This window comes from Schistocerca piceifrons, chromosome 3 (assembly GCF_021461385.2).
Source record: "Schistocerca piceifrons isolate TAMUIC-IGC-003096 chromosome 3, iqSchPice1.1, whole genome shotgun sequence".
NCBI classification, from domain to species: domain Eukaryota; kingdom Metazoa; phylum Arthropoda; class Insecta; order Orthoptera; family Acrididae; genus Schistocerca; species Schistocerca piceifrons.
In genome coordinates, this window is record NC_060140.1 from 626,030,947 (window position 1) to 626,051,325 (window position 20,379).

Here is a 20,379-nt window from a genome sequence, read left to right on the forward strand (position 1 = left end):
TTCCAGCCACTGAGCCTCCCACCCACACAAGGCCTTCTTGATCACAAATGAGCTGACAACGAGCAGGTCGTGGACAGGAGGAAGACTCCTTGGCCGCCGCATCAGCATGTTCGTTTCCCTGTATCTTTACGGTCCCAGGAACCCTGCGGAAAACTAGTTCCTTGTGCTGTCTTGGCAATAGGAGAGCGTCCTGCACGCCCTGGGTGCATTTAACAAGTAGTGAGAACCGTACTTTGAGATTCTCAGGAGATTACGAATATCTTGTTGTGACGCCGTCCTACCTGCTACACAGCCCTCAGGATAGCACACAATTGTACATAATAAAGTCACAACTGCTCTTGGAGCCCTGTCCTGAGAACAATGTCGGGAAACACGGCAGAACTGCCAATTGAGTCTCCCTACTTAGACAAACCCATGCGTAAAGTAATAAAAACCGCGTGCCAAAGTAAAATCTCCATAAGTTTATGCTTAAAAATATAGTCTGGGGTACAATTGTCCCTGTAAGCATTCTGTTCTAAAAGTAGCTTGGGCCTATTTAGTGCCCAAGGGATCCAATACTCCACCCCTAGCTTTGGACCTTAATACCCCCACCCCCGTCTCAACTGTAGCAACTCAATCTCTCCCTGTCGTGGTTTGGCAAACGGTGAGTGAAACGCCGTTCTAGCGGCGGCGGATGCTAGCGATTTAAGAACGGACAAAGACTTCTATGGTTGCCGGTCCGCGAGGAGAGGACGTCGAATGAGGAGTGCGGTCTCATTGAACTCTGCACACAGGCTAGAAACTGAACTAATGCGATAAGCTTAATACCCTCGTGGAGAACCGCAAACATACTTCTCAGGTACGAAGAACTTGCTGGTCCATAAACCTGGCATCCGTATTCAAGATGATGTCACACAAAGGCTTCATGAAATTGGAGCTAATGTGTCCTGTCGGCTAACCCTGACCTATAACTGACGTATTTAAACATGTTTAAAAGCATTGCTACATTTCAGTTTCAATTCTTTGTGTGACATACTTAGTAACTTCTCATCAAATGTGAAGCCTAGATTTTCCACCTTTTCATTGAAAGTGTGAAATGTATCGTGCAGTTTTAAAGCGGGTCAGTTAAAAACGGAGCGGGAGCGATTAAAACCCAACACGAACAGTTTTATCCAAAGGTAATTTAAAACACGTGGCGAAGAACGATCTTCCAATGCAAATGCCACGTGGCCGTTGCAAGGTTGGAGGAGTGACGGAAGATGGAGGAGTCGTCTACATACACGGAACACACTACGGGATACTGCACTCTGGATGTAACGTTTTCTATTCGAATGGCGAATTTTGAGACACCTAAAACACTTCCATGAGAGACACCACTCTCTTTCTTATACGGTCAGACATGACATCCCCAACTTCGTGTTGGCAATGTCGTGTGGCTAGGGCCTCCCGTCGGGTAGACCGTTCGCCTGGTGCAGGTCTTTCGATTTGACGCCACTTCGGCGACCTGCGCGCCGATGGGGATCAAATGATGATGATTAGGACAACACAACACCCAGTCCCTGAGCGGAGAAAATTGCCGACCCAGCCGGGAATCGAACCCGGGCCCTTAGGATTGACAGTCTGTCACGCTGACCACTCAGCTACCGGGGCGGACAACTTCGTGTTTAAAATACCTGTGCGGAAGGAAGGACTGCATAAAAGTGGGTAGATGCCCACAGAAACCCCACTGACAGAGCTGCAACAAAGTATGTCTCGTGGTGGAATCACAGGATTCAATTTTTTTAAATCGAGAAAGGCCAAGGTAAGATGTTGCTTCCATGGGAAAGCACAATGAATTGCTGCTTCGAGCAGGGTCTATATATCGAGTGCTGAGTAACATATCGTGAAACAGCAGTGGGTGCGACTTAGACAGAAGCCACACTATGTGTTAATTGACCATGCGCTTCAGTATCTTTCCTACGCAGCTTGGCAAACTAATACTGCAATAACTACCGGGCTTCGTCCGATCCTTCCCTGGTTTTAAAACTAAGATTAAAAGAGTCCGTTTTGACGAGTTAGGAAAGTCACCTGTTATCCAAATTTCAGTAAAGAAATGAAGGAGGACCTCCTTTGCCAGCAAGATAAGCTATTTCAACATGCTCTGCGGTATCAGTTCGGTCTGTGCATAGTACGACGAGTTGGTGACAATGCAGAATCCTACTCTCACAGAGAGAAAGGCTGGTTGTCTTCCTCCATATTGGTGGAATAGAAATCAAAATCAACATTCTCCTGTGTGTTTCAGTACCTTTGGAATTTTGTATTTTGGATATAATCGGCCGTAAGGGACTTACTCGATTCAGCCATCGTGTGTACAATGTCTCTTGGCGATATTAGGAGAGATCTTTGCTCTCATAGAGCTGCTATTTGCAGTCGTGACTTGCGCCTTGAGAACCTCCTCAAGGCTCACCATTTCTAACTAGTAGATGTGGACTTATTGATGGAGTTCAGGAATTCTTGTTTACCAAGTTACCTTCCACTCAGGAAGCTGTTGCACTCGGCGACTGTTATACTGACTTGTAAATTATAGGTTGCAGCGATCAGTCGTCCTTTCTAAATTCTTGTTTACTATCTAGAACTTCTCTCCTTGCCTTTACCTGCGCCATTCGAAAGGTGGCCAGATTCGCATCTGTGTGGCACCGACTGAATCTGAGCATAACCGCCCTACAGTCCCTGATTTCTGAAAATGTGTAGTTTGACTCACGTTCATCAGTATGACGTCTGTAGTGCGTGTCAAATCCTTTCTTGGGGCACTATGTGCATTTAAGACCCCTAGAATCAGAAACGGATGGGGTAGCTTTTCAAGAAGATGTGCTATGACCTCACTGTCAGTGGACTCACGGGGTGGCAGGTACACAGCACACCACGACAGCAACATGGGCAACTGTCAGAGCTGCAGGTGCTCGTAGCATTGTGTTTGTGGGCACAGGTGACGATCACTGCTACCCCGCCTTTCACCCTGTTACTAGTAAGGTTTCTTTTCTGTAGAGATGACAGCCGGCAAGTGCAGGCACGCCAGTCTGTTTAAACGAGAATCATGAAGATGGTGAATCTCTTTCCTCCTGTTGAGTCCTGTAGCCATTCATATGCCACTCGGGTTTGACAGCTATTTCAGGAGTGTGGTTTTCATTTACTGCTTTCCTTGGGCTATGGTGGTGAGTTAGAACGGGAGGACTGGAGAAGCTGCCTGGCTCCAGCGAAAAAGAATCAAAATTCATGATGCTCTCATCTCTTAAACATCCCACAATGACGTCTGATGAGCCTAGTACAGCTCGTGACCAAATAGTGAGACCCCTTCCCCGCTCCCTTTCCCTTCGAGGACGATGGGGAAAGGGAGCACTGGGAAGCACTCTGCTATGGGCGAATAGGAAGTTGAAAATCACTCGGCGTCTTGTGTGCCTTCTCGATTATCACTGCTGAAATATTGCTGTCTCTTATGTCGTAGCTGCCTGGAACGCTACGTCTTCACTCTCTTTCTTTTGGCATGTATAGATGCACTTACAGGTGATGGTGGTGAATAGTAGTACGCGTTGGCCTTGGGAACTGTTTTCTGCACCATGGAAACATTAAAAGTGGCAAAGACAGGATTTTTCGTTTTCTTTTATTCCTTTTTGGCCTCTGCATAGGTGATCCGCTTCGTCGTTTTCTTCCTGAATTATGCTTTAGTCAGGAAAAAAGCACGAGTGTCGGCTCTAGGCTGCGTGGCCTCAGAGCAGTTGATACAGATTGCTGCAAATGTGCAGCCAATCCCATTATCATGGGTTACCTGTTCACACTTATTTCAAGTTGCTTCCTCTCCCTGAAGCTCACAGATATATGGGCAAATCGCTGGACTTGTAGCACCATATATGGTTTCATAGGTAAGGCCTAGCCGTATGTATATAGCAAGAACCCTACATGATGCGTTCAGGCGGTGGAGAACTGAACGTCTTCTAAGTTTCTCAATTACTCATTCGCATCCTTTGCTCCACATCTACTATCCCCTGTGATGCCCATTCGTGTTTATATTCTGCGGTGTCGACGTACATAGTATAAGCTCCACTTGCCTTGTCCCCTACGCCACGACCAGTAAGGAACAATTTCGTGACCATTTATCAGACATCACGGGAGCAGCAAGTCCTTCCAAGCCTTTATGAATATAGAAGGGACATACTTTTTTTAAACTTCCCCTCCTCCGTCTTGATCAGCACAAACACGTTCTCATTTACGACACCGTGAGCCCCATTACTAAACGTAATTTGATTTACAGGAGGACTTGCCTCTCTCGTTCGTTTGCATGAATGGATGTCAGTATTGTTAGGTGCTATTACCATCACGCTGGAAGTTTAGATGTTAGGGTTTGAGGGTGCAACACTACATCGTGTCCCGATCTCAGGTCTTATCGTGTGGTCAGCTCATCTAGCGACTTCAGACTTTTGTAACTGCTTCTCTCAGATGCCTATTTCTGCTGCATATGTGGCCGAAAATTGCGTTTTATCTTTGCGACTTTCCATTGTGTCATATGATTGCTGGATTTTTTTTTTTATGTTGCCATGATGTCATTGTCCTTCGTTTGCAGACTTGGGTGCTCAGCCAGTTCACTTTTCACAATCGCTTCCACGTTCACCTCGTCCTACTCAGCATTTCTCCCTACCTGGCAGCCTGCTGGTCATTGACCAAGGTGATTTGGCATTGGGCGTCACAGTCAAGAACTTCAACAAACTTTTAGTGTTCGCATGTGATACTCATCCAAGGTGCTATGGGACTGTCAGTAATATGTGTGTAGTGCGATCTCCAGTGGACAAGGAAAAATATACCGTGTGTTGTAGTACGTCGTATAAGCAACAAAATGGTTCAAATGGCTCTGAGCACTATGAGACTTAACATCTGAGCTCATCAGTCCCCTAGACTACTTAAACCTAACTAGCCAAAGGACATCACACACATCTATACCCGAGGCAGGATTCGAACCCGCCACCGTAGCAGCAGCGCGGTTCTGGAATGAAGCACCTAGAACCGCTCGGCCACAACGGAAGGCTATAAGCGACAATTTAATGGGATTTGGGTAGCGGAAGTTAGCAAGGACAAATTCAATTCCGTAGCAGCAGAAACATCTCAAAGTACATTGATAGCCAATCTAGAGGTAATGGAGGAAATGTTTGGATAAGGAACCCACATAGTCTGCCAAATTAATCGCATTTTGGGAGAAATTGTGGCATTTACAGGGAAGTGGAGAAAACAAGCAAACTACGACAGTAATATGCAGAATTTTTTAATGCTCCCAGACTGTCACCTGAGGATCTGTGATTGAACCACCAGTGTATAACAAACCATATCAAGTTCCACATCATTCGTAGCAATGGAAGAGATTATAAGCCAGCTGCTCTAAAACATGGTTATAGAATGAACCACCACCGGTGGCGGGGGTGGGGAATACCAGTATAAATTGTACCCAATTAAAACACAGATTGAAATCAGTATATAGTATTTGTGGCCACTTTGGACCAGTGCAGTATCACCGATGTGTACCCAATGTTGAATACTATGTAAACCTGTGGAATACCAACATTTTACAACTGTGGACTGACAAGTTGGGTAACATTAGCAGGAAGCAGCGAAAGAAGGTCAACCGAAGACCGCAACTAAAGTAGCATCATATCATTACTCCATATCACTATTAGCCGTGTAGAGTAAAGAATGCACGAGCTATGTTCCAGCAGTGTCATAGGGTGTGATATGAGGCAGGACACCAAGGCAATGCTTCATGCAATCTGATGATATTGTAGTGTTTTCCAAGGATATCTCAGAGCTTGCAGCGTGGATTCTACATCTACATCCATACTCCGCAAGCTACTTGACGGTGTGTGGCGGAGGGTACCTTGAGTACCTCTGTCAGTTCTTCCTTCTATTTCAGTCTCGTATTGTTCGTGGAAAGAAAGATAGTCGGTATGCCTCTGCGTGGACTCTAATCTCTATGATTTTATACTCACGGTCTCTTCGCTAGATATACGTAGGAGGGAGTAATATACTGCTTGACTCCTCGATGAATGTATGTTCTCGAAACTTCAACAAAACCCCGTACCGAGCTACCGAGCGACTCTCTTGCAGAGTCTTCCACTGGAGTTTATCTATCATCTCCCTAAAGTTTTCGTAATTACTAAATGATCCTGTAACGAAGCGCGCTGCTCTTCGTTGGATCTTCTCTATCTCTTCTGCCAACCATATCTGCTATGGATCCCACACTGGTGAGCAGTATTCAAGCAGTGGTCGAATCAGTGTACTGTAACCTACTTCCTTTGTTTTCGGACTGCATTTCCTTACGATACTTCCAATGAATCTCAGTCTGGCATATGCTTTACCGACTACTAATTGTATATGGTGATTCCAATTTAAATCACTCCTAATGCGTACTTCCAGATAATTTATGGAATTGACTGCTTCCAGTTGGTGACCTGCTATATTGTAGCTAAATGATAAAGGATATTTCTTTGTATGTATTCGTAGCACATTACACATGTCTACATTGAGATTCAATTGCCATTCCCTGCACCAAGCGTCAATTCGCTGTATATCCTGCTGCATTTCAGTACAATTTTTCATTGTTACAATCTCTCGATATACTACAGCATCATCCACAAAAAGCCTCAGTGAACTTCCGATGTTATCCACAAGGTCATACACAGGGTGAGTCACCAACATTACCGCTGGATATATTTCGTAAACCACATCAAATACTGACGAATCGATTCCACAGACCGAACTTGAGGAGTGGGGCTAGTGTAATTGGTTGATACAAACCATACAAAAATGCACGGAAGTATGTTTTTTAACACAAACCTACGTTTTTTTAAATGGAACCCCGTTAGTTTTGTTAGCACATCTGAACATATAAACAAATACGCAATCAGTGCCGTTTGTTGCATTGTAAAATATTATTTAAATCCGGAGATATTGTAACCTAAAGTTGACGCTTAAGTACTACTCCTCCACTGTTCGATCGTGTGTATCGGAGAGCACCGAATTACGCAGGGATCCAAAGGGAACGGTGATGGACCTTAGGTACAGAAGAGACTGGAACAGCACATTACGTCCACATGCTAACACCTTTTTATTGGTCTTTTTCACTGATGCACATGTACATTTCCATGAGGGGTGAGGTACACGTACACACGTGGTTTCCCTTTTCAATTATGGAGTGGAATAGAGTGTGTCCCGACATGTCAGGCCAATAGATGTTCAATGTGGTGACCATCATTTGCTGCACACAATTGCAATCTCTGGCGTATTGAATGTCGTACATACCTTACTACATCTGGAGTAATGTCGCCGCAGGCTGCCACAATACGTTGTTTTATATCCTATGGGGTTGTAGGCACATCACGGTACACATTCTCCTTTAACGTACCCACAGAAAGAAGTCCAGAGGTGTAAGATCAGGAGAACGGGCTGGCCAATTTATGCGTCCTCCACATCCTAGGAAACGCCCGTCGAACATCCTGTCAAGGGTCAGCCTAGTGTTAATTGCGGAATGTGCATGTGCACCATCATGCTGATACCACATACGTCGGTGCGTTTCCAGTGGGACATTTTCGAGCAACATTGGCAGATCATTCTGTAGAAACGCGACGTATGTTGCAGCTGTTACAACACGCAACTGAACGTCGGAAGTTTCAAGCGTCAACTTTAGGTTACAATATCTCCGGATGTAATCAACATTTTACAATGCAACAAACGGCACTGATTACATATTTGTTTATATGTTCAGATGTGCTAACAAAACTAACGTGTTTCCATTTTAAAAAACGTAAGTTTGTGTTAAAAAACATACTTCCGTGCAATTTTGTAACGGAAGTGCTGGCAGATCGATAGACACACAAACAAACACAAACATACACACAAAATTCAAGCTTTTGCAACAAACGGTTGCTTCATCAGGAAAGAGGGAAGGAGAGGGAAAGACGAAAGGATGTGGGTTTTAAGGGAGAGAGTAAGGAGTCATTCCAATCCCGGGAGCGGAAAGACTTACCTTATGGGGAAAAAAGGACAGGTATACACTCGCACACACACACATATCCATCCGCACATACACAGACACATCTGTCTATACACAGACACGTCTGTGTATGTGCGGATGGATATGTGTGTGTGTGTGTGCGAGTGTATACCTGTCCTTTTTTCCCCCTAGGGTTAAGTCTTTCGTTTGGTAAGTCACATCATCTTTGTTTATATATATATATATATATATATATATATATATATATATATATATATATATATATATATATATATATAGCAACGGGCCTACGAAACTCCCCTGCGGCACAACTGAAATCGCTCTTACTTCGGAAGACTTCTCTCCGTTGAGAATGGCATGCTGCGTTCTGTTATCTAGGAACTCTTCAATTCAGTCACACAATTGGTCTGATAGTCCATATACTCATACTTTGTTCATTAAATGACGGTGGGAAACTGCATCGAACGCCTTGCGGTAGTCAAGAAACAAGGCGTCTACATGGGAACCCGTGTCTATGGCCCTGGGAGTCTGCAGAGTAGATTTCTAATCTCCAGAAAAGTCATTAAACTCGAACATAATACGTGTTCCAAAATACTACAACTGATCGACGTTATAGGTATAGGTCTATATGGTTCAAATGGCTCTGATCTCTATGGGACTTAACTGCTGTGGTCTTCAGTCCCCTAGAACTTAGAACTACTTAAACGTAACTAACCTAAGGACATCCCACACATCCATGCCCGAGGCAGGATTCGAACCTATGACCGTAGCGTATAGGTCTATAATTCTGCACATTTGATCGACTTCCCTTCCTGAAAACGGGGATGACCTGTGCTCTTTCCCAATCTTTTGTAACGCTACAATCTTCTAGAGACCTACGGTACACCGCTGCAAGAAGAGGGTCCAGCTCATTCGCGTACTCTGTGTAAAATCGAACTGGTATCCCATCAGGTCCAGCGGCCTTTCATCTTTGGAGCGATTTTAATTTCTTTCTATTACTCGGTCATCTATTTCATTATGTACCATTTTGTCATCTGTGCGACAATCTAGAGAAGGATCTACAGTGCAGTCTTCCTCTGTGAAACAGCTTTGGAAAAAGAAATTTAGTATTTCGGCCTTTAATCTGTCATCCTCTGCTTCAGTACCATTTTGGTCACAGAGTGTCTGGACATTTTGTTTTGAACCACCTACCGCTTTGACATAAGACCAACATTTCTTAGGATTTTCTGCCAAGTCAGTACATAGAACTTTACTTTCGAATTCATTGAGCGCCTCTCGCATAGCCCTCCTCACACTACATTTCGCTTCGCGTAATTTTTGTTTGTCTGCAAGGCTTTGGCTATGTTTGTGTTTGCTGTCAAGTTCCCTTTGCTTCCGTAGCAGTTTTCTAACTTGGTTTATGTACCACTGTTGCTCTTTTCCATCTCTTACGATCTTCCTTGGCACGTACTCATCTAATGCATATAGTACGATGGTTTTGAACTTTGTCCAGTGATCCTCAACACTGTCTGTACTTGAGATAAAACTTTTGTGTTGAGCTATCAATTACTTTGAAATCTGCTTTTTGTCACTTTTGCTAAACAGAAAAATCTTCCTACCTTTTTTAATATTTCTATTTACCGCTGAAATCATCGATGCAGTAACCGGTTTATGGTCGCTGTTTCCCTGCTATGCGTTAACTGTTTCAAACAGTTCGCGTCTGTTTACCACCAGAAGGTCTAATGTGTTATCGCCACAAGTTGATTCTCTGTTTAACTGTTCAAGGTAGTTTTCAGATAATGCACTTAAAAAAATTTCACTCAATTCTTTGTCCCTGCCACCCCCTATAAACGTTTGAGTCTCCCAGTCTATATCTGGCAAATTAAAATCTCCACCCAGAAGTATAACATGGTCGAGAAATCTACTCGAAATATTTTCCGAATTTTCAGGTGTCCTGTCACAACAGCTGCTGAGCTAGGGGGCATATAGAGAAAACCAATTATTATGTTTGAGCCTGCTTTAACAGGAAGTTTTTAGCAGATTACGAGCATAAAATTAACTCTGAAACTAGAGAAGCGCCATTTTGTAAGAAACATTTTATCATTTAGATGAAGGTGTAGATTAGGACGACACAACCTACTTTCCAGTTATTAAAATAAGGCCAAGAGGAAGTAATCTTCCAGGAAAAGAGATGCTGAGCCTGATTTATGATATAATTTAGTTTCCTCATCGCCAGTCAGAAAATATATCGTATATAATGACATTCAGGTTACACCATGCAGTGCGCCTTAGATCAACTGCGGTGGTCGATGATAACTAGCATCAAGTGTGGTACAATGACGAAAATCGTCACGTGGTATATTTTCTTTACGGCAGCTGGTGTTCCTGGAGTGTTGACTTCAGTAACTATGATAATTCATCATATTTCAGTCGTTTGCTAATCGAAATATGTCTTGTGTATCATCTTCGTTTGCATGCACTTATAAATTCTTTATTTTACATTGTAGAAAACTCCTCGAAAGTCTATTGCTACCAACGAGTTTCGAATCATAGCAGTAATACACCAGCATTGGTTTATGACTTTTTTTAAAATCGGTATTTATCTTTGACAAAACGGAAATCCTGAAACATGACGGTCTGAAAGGGTAAACTGGTAAATCAAATATTATCTGGTGTAGAAACCAACGAAAGAAGCTAGTGAAAAAGAGAATTGTGGACTATAAATTGTAAGCCAAGGGACAAATCACTCATAGGATAAAGTCAAGACAAGGAGAATATTACATATTTCCATTGATTCGTAGCAGTCTCAGAATTAAACATGCTAATGAACATAACAATCGTACTCCAAGTAAATTACAATGAAAAAATAGTTTCATTGTTGTCATCAATTGGAAACTCGCAAAGATATTTACCTGTTCTTGTTTGAAAGGAATGCGATTTTCAGTGAACGTTTGTAACTCTAAAAGTAATACTCCAAGTAAATTACAATGCAAAGATAGTTTAATTGTTCATATCAATTAGAAACTCACAAAGATATTTACCTGTTATTGTTTGAAAGGAATGCAAACTTCAGTGAACATTTGTAACTGTAAAAGTAATACTCCAAGTAAATTACAATGCAAAGATAGTTTCATTGTTCACATCAATTAGAAACTCACAAAGCTATTTATCTGTTATTGTTTGAAAGGAATGCAAACTTCAGTGAGCGTTTGGAACTCCAAAAGTAAGTCACTAATTACACAATTAATTATTCACCATGTAGAAAATTGTGAGGTACTGTGGAACTCTGTGACTGACTAAATTTAGTTCCTGTATGGGTACTCGAATCGCTCTTCTCAACTTTCATGGGAAATGCCCTCACCTATTGTACACTACACGTGATACGCTTAGATTTTCAACTCACTAGTACCTCCCCTTTTTCCCGAGCAGCAGAAGATCGCCACCACCTGGGGCATCCATATGAAATACCAAATCATGCTCGATACACAAGTCAGCATTCTAAATATGAATCGTCTGTGATCCTAACCAAAGTGTTAGGTTGGATGTTAGAGTGTTTTGCAGAGTTTTGGGATCATCTGCTTTAATTTGATCAGCTTGACACATCTATCTGATGGAGTAATTACCTCTTGTGGGCCGAAGTCAGAGGATCTTTGTCCACAGTCCTGAATCTCTAAGTTTGTGTCTGTGTGAGTGCGTGTCCGTCTGTGTGTGGTACGTTTATTTTATATTGTACCTAAAGCAGTCATCATTTGCCTTCTCGTCATCGGCTGGAATGTTCTTTTTCCTCTAAAGAACAGATGAAGCCATTTTGGGGCAGCAGATGGAGATTGCCTCTGCGGCAGAAAACATTCACCTGCTAAGTAGCTAGTAAATATTATAATTACAGCAAAGCCAATGGAGAACTGCTGTTCCTTAAATTCGAGAATACTGCAGTCCACGTAAGATTATCGAAGTCGTCAATCATAATCACAGATTACAAATGTGGTGTCTGTCCTTTAGAACGTATTCAGAAGAACAGACATCTTTTTGACCCGTAGCCACTATGAATCAAGACACAAGGGAATTAAAGAAATTAGTTGTCAGTGGACATTGATTTATATCAATGAGGCTAGTTGAAAATTTGTAGCCGACAGGGATTCGAACCCGGGTCTTCCACTTAGAGATTATTTATATAGTGGGCCTGCTCATCAACCTCATTAATTGCGGCATCCCACCGATACCTGTAAGAGTACGAACATGGTTCGCATCTGAATTAAAGGGGTCAGTGACCTTATTCGCCTTAATTATATATGTGGTGTCTGTTCTTTCGGAAATATCCAAAACAACAGACATCACATACGTAATTAATATTCCACTTGCCTCACCTATATAAATTAACGCACACTGCGGCTAGTATCTCTAAACCTCTGTGTCTCTAATATTATATTTAGTTAAATCATCTGCATCATGTTTACAGTGTGCATGACAGATCTGTGTGCAGTAATTCAGTCTAAGTTGTGCCACACGCGATTTTCGCGAATAAAACTATTGATCGAATGTTTTGGAGGGAGGACAGTTGCGACGAAGAAACATGACTTTGTGATTCACAACTACTTGTACCCAGTTACATTCGTCACACTCCATATGAAAATCCGCTTCTACATAAACTATAAGTCACTGTTGCACTAAATTAATTACTGCAATAGATTATTTAACTAGCAGTGGCCGATTGGCAAAAAATAATCGAGAAACCTAAGGGAAGAGAAGGGAGGTAACAGCGCAGGAGTGTCACTAATACTGAGTGTGAGTGTTACAAGAAGCTCAAGTATACTTGAGGCTTAGACCAGTACAGAGAAGGTACATCTCTGTGGAATACTGCTATCGGTAAATTCGATCAGCATGCTACAAAAGGTAACTGAACAAACAAATTTAATTTGCTTCTATTTGGATTTGTTCTTGATGATTAAAAAGTTTCCTTCCATTGTTTATTAATATTGTCTCTATTTCACATTTTCTTAGTGTATCAGAAATAATAACATATATTTTGACTATATAGGATGTTTCACAGTTCCCAATGAAAGTCTCTATGGGTTGTAAAAACTACTTTGTTGGTGAAGTTTTGATAAGGAACCCATGTATGGAAATGTACCTTTTGGATGTAAAATGATTTTGAAGAAGACTTCGCTTGCAAATATTCTGCTTCACGGCACGCACACGGTGGAGACAATGAGCTGCGAGGTGTTTGGTCCACAAGAACTGCTCCACTTGGCGACCCTGTAGTTCTATTTACAGATCCTACTTGCAACGCATGCTTTCATCCACACGGTCCACAAACCCTCGTGTACGTCCGTGGAGGTACCCGGACGAATATGATATGCACAGACTGAGGTGGTACAGAATACGTTCTCGACAAATGCGGTGTGCCGCTCTCACAATAGTTACCGCACCGTGAAGTGATACATATGCTAGTGATACTGTCCTTAAGCTTATATTATGTCATGACGGTACATATTTGGACCTGGGTTGCTTATCAAAACTCTAAGAACCTTGATGTTATTGTTGTTGTGGTCTTCAGTCGAAAGACTGGTTTGATGCTGCTCTCCATGCTACTCTACCCTGTGCAAGCCGCTTCATCTAAGAGTACCTACTGCAACCTGCATCCCTTTAATCTGCTTACTGTATTCATCTCTTGGTCTCACTCTACGATTTTTACCCCCTACATCTGCCTCCAGAATTAAATTTTGACCCTTGATACCTCAGACAGTGTCCTACCAACCGATTCCTTCTTTTAGTCAGGTTCTGCGACAAGTTCCTCTTCTCCTCAATTCTATTCAATACCTCCTCATTATTATTTTCATCTCCCAATCTAATCTTCAGCATTCTTCTGTAGCACCACATTTCAGAAGCTTCTATTCTTTTCTTGTCTAAATTGTTTATTGTCCACGTTTCACTTCCATACATGGCTGTACTCCAACAAGTACTTTCAAGAAGACCTTGATGATACTTAAATACATACTGGATGTTAACAAATTTATCTTCTTCAGAAAAGCTTTTCTTGCCATTGACAGTCTATATTTTATATCCTCTCTACTTCCACCATCTTACTAATTAGCAAAACTCATTTACTACTTTAAGTGTCTCATTTCCTAATCTAATCCTTTCAGCATCACTTGATTTAATTCAACTACATTCAATTAACCTTTTATTGACGTTCATCTTATTTCCTCCTTTCAAGATACCGTCAATTCCGTTTAACTGCTCTTCCAAGTCCTTTGCTGTCTCTGACAGAATCACAATGTCATCGGCAGACCTCAAAATTTTTGTTTCTTCTCCCTGGATTTTAACCCTTTGAGTGCTGCACAGGGGCGTGCGGCTGGCCGTGTCAAGCCTGCCCTTGGGGCCGCCTAATCCGTGTACCTGTGTTGGCAGCCACGTCCGCAAGCTATTGTGTGTGCCTGATCTCTCCGCTCAGCCGTCCTCGCCCTGGCCTGAGTATTACTGGAACTGCGGCGGTCGTGACAGTCCCACAATTAGTGTGATCGCCGATGTTACAAATAAATGGAGGATATCTGCATACTTATTCCATAGCTTTGAACCTGGAGATGAATTGTTCGACAGACCCAAAGTACAATGAAACTGCTTACGCTGATAACATGTAACTCCTCATCAAAGGCTTTCTTTCATTTGCAATTAGTTCATGAGAATATTCATAAGGTCTCAGTATACATCTGTGTTTTATTTGGCATACTGATACGTAATTATCGGATTTTAATACGCAACTTACGATGTAAACGCTGTAGAATTCGTATCCACTAAACGCTGACGTTCTGCTGTACTAGCGCAATAATTCGCCGGCAAACAACCTTTGAGGGAAACGTCTGGATGCCGAGACATGCTTTTGAATCTAATCACTACATTTTGAGAGCATTAACCCAATAAATTATCTCCAAGGAAACTTCAAAATCAAAAATTCAACATTTCTGAATTCTTTTATATGAGATGCTATTAATATTCTACAGCAGGAATAAACAGTGATTTATAACTTTTGTTTAAGAATTAGATAATGAAATATTCAAGTTTCTAAACTACCTAATTAAACGTCACCTTTAATTCCTAATGACCTTTCGTGCATCAGAAACCAGTGAGTGTGTGCAACTGACCGTGTGCTGAGACGCCCTTTCCAACTGTAGGCCTAGAATTTTTTCACAAATGCAGTGTCCTGGAAAAATAGGGCAGCATTCTGTTACTGAAAGTTACTAGAAAATTGTAGCCTGGGTTGCGGTAAAAGATATTTATTTAAGTGGCAACTAGTTTTGGGTGAAGCGCATTTTCAAACAACCATGTCAAAAAGGAATGTGACAAACACACTATAGCTGTTACTAAAACCATAGAATATCGATAGGTATCCATCTTCCATGGTTTTATTAACAGCTATAATGTGTTTGTCACAGTCTTTGTTATACATGGTGGTTTGAGAATAGGCTTCGCCCGAAACTAGTCGCCGCTTAAATAAATATCTTTACAGCAACCCAGGCTACAATTCTGTAGTAATAATAATGCTAGAATTTTTTGTTTAATTAATGATATTTGCACTAAGTTTAAGGTTTAACTTCTACTAAGAAGTTATGGAAGAATCCATACATTTGTACAAAGCTTTTAGTTTTGCTCCTTCTGTACGAACATATGAAGCATACAGTCCGCGTTTGTAAAAACAGACTGGATGTTTCACACGTTTGTCGGCAAAGTAATTCATCTGGAGAGGCTCTTCAAGCTCTGATAATTCGGTGTTTTTTTTTGCGCAGTTATATTTTCCATCCTTCTTTTTCATCCGGACTTTGGACCGGCAATGGCGACGTTAAAAAAAATTTAAAATTATTCTAATAATCTTTATTTTTTTTAAATTTTTATGTAATTTTCTTCAGAAGTAAGGGCTTCATTTAATCTTTCAGCTGTAGCAACTTGGCTAAAAGTTCTTCTTTGAGTAGTGTGTTTCAAAACATGGGTCAACGCACAAAAGTACATTGCATGTTTTGAATTCATATTTCGTTTCTCGACGCACATTCCGTTTCGAGCAGACTACACATCTACACCATAGTCCGCGTTCCTTGGACTGGTCACTTGGAATGACATGTGGAAAGTGCCTGTCATTAAACCAAAGAGGATTCTCGTCATCAGAGCGTCTTCCTTTCCTATCTCTTCTGCGTTCTGTAGCAAATTTTTCCACAAGTTCTCGTACCAGACATAAATGAAAATCTATTAATGATATTTGGCCCACTGTCACCGATATTGAAGGGTGTGAGCATTGAAAACTCAAAAGTCGAAAACACGAATAAAAAACTTTTTCTACCACTTAACAGATTTATGCACAGATGCAACAGAGCTTAATAGCATATCGGAGTGGCCTACTGCTCCCATATTTGCAATGTAATCAACAAAACATTGCGGCTTCATTACTTTTCCGCCAGCCGTCTTGTTTGTATTTCCAGTGTCACGCATTTCTGTAATGATGCAGGTAGTCTGAATGAACACTTCTCTCTTCTCGCACCACTTACTGGTAATCATAGCGTCAGTTGACATAAACTCAACTTCTCCTCGTTTCAGTTTCTTTTGTAGCTGCGGAAAGTTGCGCCTGCTCCTACGTACAGTACCGCATGTTGCTGTTCTCTTGTTGTGAAGCCAGAGGAACAAGGCTGTTCTTGCTTCAAATGGCTCTGAGCACTATGCGACTTAACTTCTGAGGTCATCAGTTGCCTAGAACTTAGAACTAATTAAACCTAACTAACCTAAGGACATCACACACATCCATGCCCGAGGCAGGATTCGAACCTGCGACCGTAGCGGTCACGCGGTTCCAGACTGAAGCGCCTTTAACCGCACGGCCACACCACCGGCCGGCAAGGCTGTTATTGTATACGAATTGTCGACATACAGGGTATATCCACGTTCTAGTACGGCTTCATTAGTGTTGCCACAATATCACCAAATTTCCCCAAATTATGGATTTCAATTTCTATTGTGTCTGTGTATACAATGATATCCAAGACGTATCCAGTTTTACAATCGCACAACTCGAATGTTTCGATTCCCAATCTACTTCGTTTCGAAGAAATGTATTGTTTAAAAGATAAGCGACCTTTGAACAATAATAGGCTTTCATCGACACAGAGTTTTCTGTATGGATTAAATGTACTGCGGAACGCCAAACGAACTTTATATTTTCCTAATTTTAAACAAACTGTTACCTCCATGATTGGCCGAGATGTCACTAAAATGCTAAATTCTCAAAAGTAACATACAACTACGACGGGACGTAACTTCGCCAAAAATTGAAGTACTCAGAAGTAAATCTCTGGACCAATACTCCTTTATTCTCAACTTTTTAACACGAGCCATGAGAAGCTAAATACCAAAGAAGCTATACATTTCCTCAAAACCTATATCTTTCCAGGTGGATAGTCGAGAACGAACTCATTCCGACGTATTTGCCATGGTGAAAGTGAAAAATCGTTTCGTTTCAAGTGCTTTAAATTTCAACAGATCATCTGATAGAAATAGCATGAAAAAGGATAGAGCGCTTGAATCAGGCGCTGGCTGGCAATTATGTCCTGAAGATGAGTCATCAAATGCATGAAGTGCTGGACTGAAATCACCTTTTTTCCAGTCAAATTTCTCATTCTCACTATGGCGTGGCTTTTTACGGATCGATTCGTCTTCACTTTCAGAATCAGAAGAACTGTCCTGGCGAACTGTACTAGGTGAAGTACGTGGAGGTGTATTACTACGAGGTTGTCCTGATGAATCTTCATCGTCACTACATTCATTGAAGACGCCACACTGACTGTCACTGTCTCTCCTTGTCAGTATCTCTAGTGTTTCTTCGTCAGTGCAACGACACCGATGTGCCATTTATCTGTGGAACTCAAAAGTGACAGCACTCTAAAAGTCCTGATGAAACTGCAGATAGCTAAACGACACCACAGAATCAGAATGCGGAAGATTACATGAACCAGCTAGCACGAATGCGAATGTCTAAAAGCAACTGCGAAATCCGTAGCAGAGTGTTTCCCAGATAGCAGGGACAGCGGCACAGAACAACAAATAGGGTACATCCATCTCAAGGAGAGCATGGGACAAAAGAACTTGCGTCGGGCCGGCATGAACCCTGAGCGGCTATTGACGTCCGCAGGCCCACAAGCAATGGAACCGGCTGCGTTAAGCCGTCATTAGGACTCAAGTACCGGTCAGGCCGTGCGGCGAATGCCGTCTGCAGGGCCCAAAGGAAAGCCCGTATCAGCGGCAAACAACGTCCACAGGCCCCGCGGCAAGGTGGAGCGCCGTGGCATATCACGTCTGCAGTGCTCAAAGGGTTTATTCCTACTCCTAATTTTTCTTTTATTTTCTGTACTTCTTGCTCAGTATACAGATTGAGTAACATCGGGGATAGGCTGCAACCCTGTCTCATTCGGTTCTCAACCACTGCTTCCCTTTAGTGCCCCTCAACTCATATAACAGCCACCTGGTTTCTAAATAAATTGTAAATAGCCTTTTGTTCCCCGTATTTTACGCCTGTCACCTTTAGAATTTGAAAGAAAGTATTCCAGTCAACATTATCAGAAGCTTGCTCTAAGTCTATAGAGGCTAAGAACTTTTTTGGAAAAAAACTACATTTAGTCCATGGAGTGAGTGATTGATTATTTTGTAAATTTTTTTTATTTATTTATGGACGCAATCACATTCTTATGACACAGTCATAACCGGTTTCGGCCATACAATGACCGTCTTCAGATTCTAAAGGCGGAATACATTGGACACAACGCATTAACCTGTGTTCAGTGTATGCCGCCTTTAGAATATTAAGATGGTCACTGTATAGCAGAAACCGGTTAAGACTGTGTCATATGGATGAAATTGCGTCTATAAATAAACAAAAAAATTTTAGTAGCTAAGAACCTCAGAAACCCGTAATGGCAATTATGAAGTGAAACACAATACAATTTTATAATAACGAAATTATTTAGTATAGTGTTGTACTTTATCGTTGTACTGGTTTAAAATTATTGTGAGACCGTTCAATACACACTATATCACGTGGGTGGTAAATGTAATAACCGAAATAAAAGTAAAAATATTTTAGTTCATCACGTGCGTCTACTAATTACATAGTCCCTTAAAAATTTCCATGGCTTACTCTCCCCAAAACTCCCAAATAATCCCCTTGTGCATAATGGTTGTCCCTCTGCTACATCTGTCCACGCACGGCTATATGAGATAACATATAATGGACCGAAAAACAATTGCCTACAGGTATCCACAATATTACGACGACTTGTGGGGACCTACTTCTAAGGTGGCGCAAGTGATGACCACTGATGATCACGTTACATGTGCCTTGCTCATCTGTTGCTGATAATAATCTACCGGGTGATCAAAAAGTCAGTATAAATTTGAAAACTGAATAAATCACGGAATAATTTAGATAGAGAGGTACTAATTGACACACATGCTTGGAATGACATGGGGTTTTATTAGAACCAAAAAATACTAAGGTTCAAAAAATGTCTGACAGATGGCGCTTCATCTGATCAGTATAGCAATAATTAGCATAACAAAGTAAGACAAAGCAAAGATGATATTCTTTACAGGAAATTCTCAATATGTCCACCATCATTCCTCATCAATAGCTGTAGTCGAGGAATAATGTTGTGAACAGCACTGTAAAACATGTCCGGAGTTATGGTGAGGCATTGGCGTCGGATGTTGTCTTTCTGCATCCCTAGAGATGTCGGTCGATCACGATACACTTGCGACTTCAGGTAACCCCAAAGGTCTGGGGACCTGGGAGGCCAAGCATGACGAAAGTGGTGGCTGAGCACACGATCATCACCAAACGACGCGCGGAAGAGATCTTTCACGCGTCTAGCAATATGAGGTGGTTCTAATAAAACCTTATGTCATTCCAAGCATGTGTGTCAATTTATACCTCTCTATCTACATTATTCCGTAGTTTAACTAGTTTTAAAATTTATACCGACTTTTTGATCACCCGGTATTATATTCTTTAAAAATCGTATTCGTTACATGCTTGGACTTCACCCTTTTGTAAAGAGCCTGCTTTCGCGATGTTTCTCGACTATATCAGGCTCGGAGGTCGTCCAGAGATACTGGACTCTGTCCTGCTAATTAAGTTTCCTGACACTATAATCTTCACTGAGTCCCCAATTACTCCGCGCTAACAACTCCAAGCCGGCGCCAGGAAACTTAATCCTGTTGTTCAACGTTATTAGATAATACTCGATGTGTCGATTTATGATAGCTTCTTCCTCCGCCACCTTTAGAATATTTTGTTTCCTATACAACTCGCCAGAGGCATTCTTCATTGATTCCTAAACCATAGCCAATGAAAGCTTCTTATG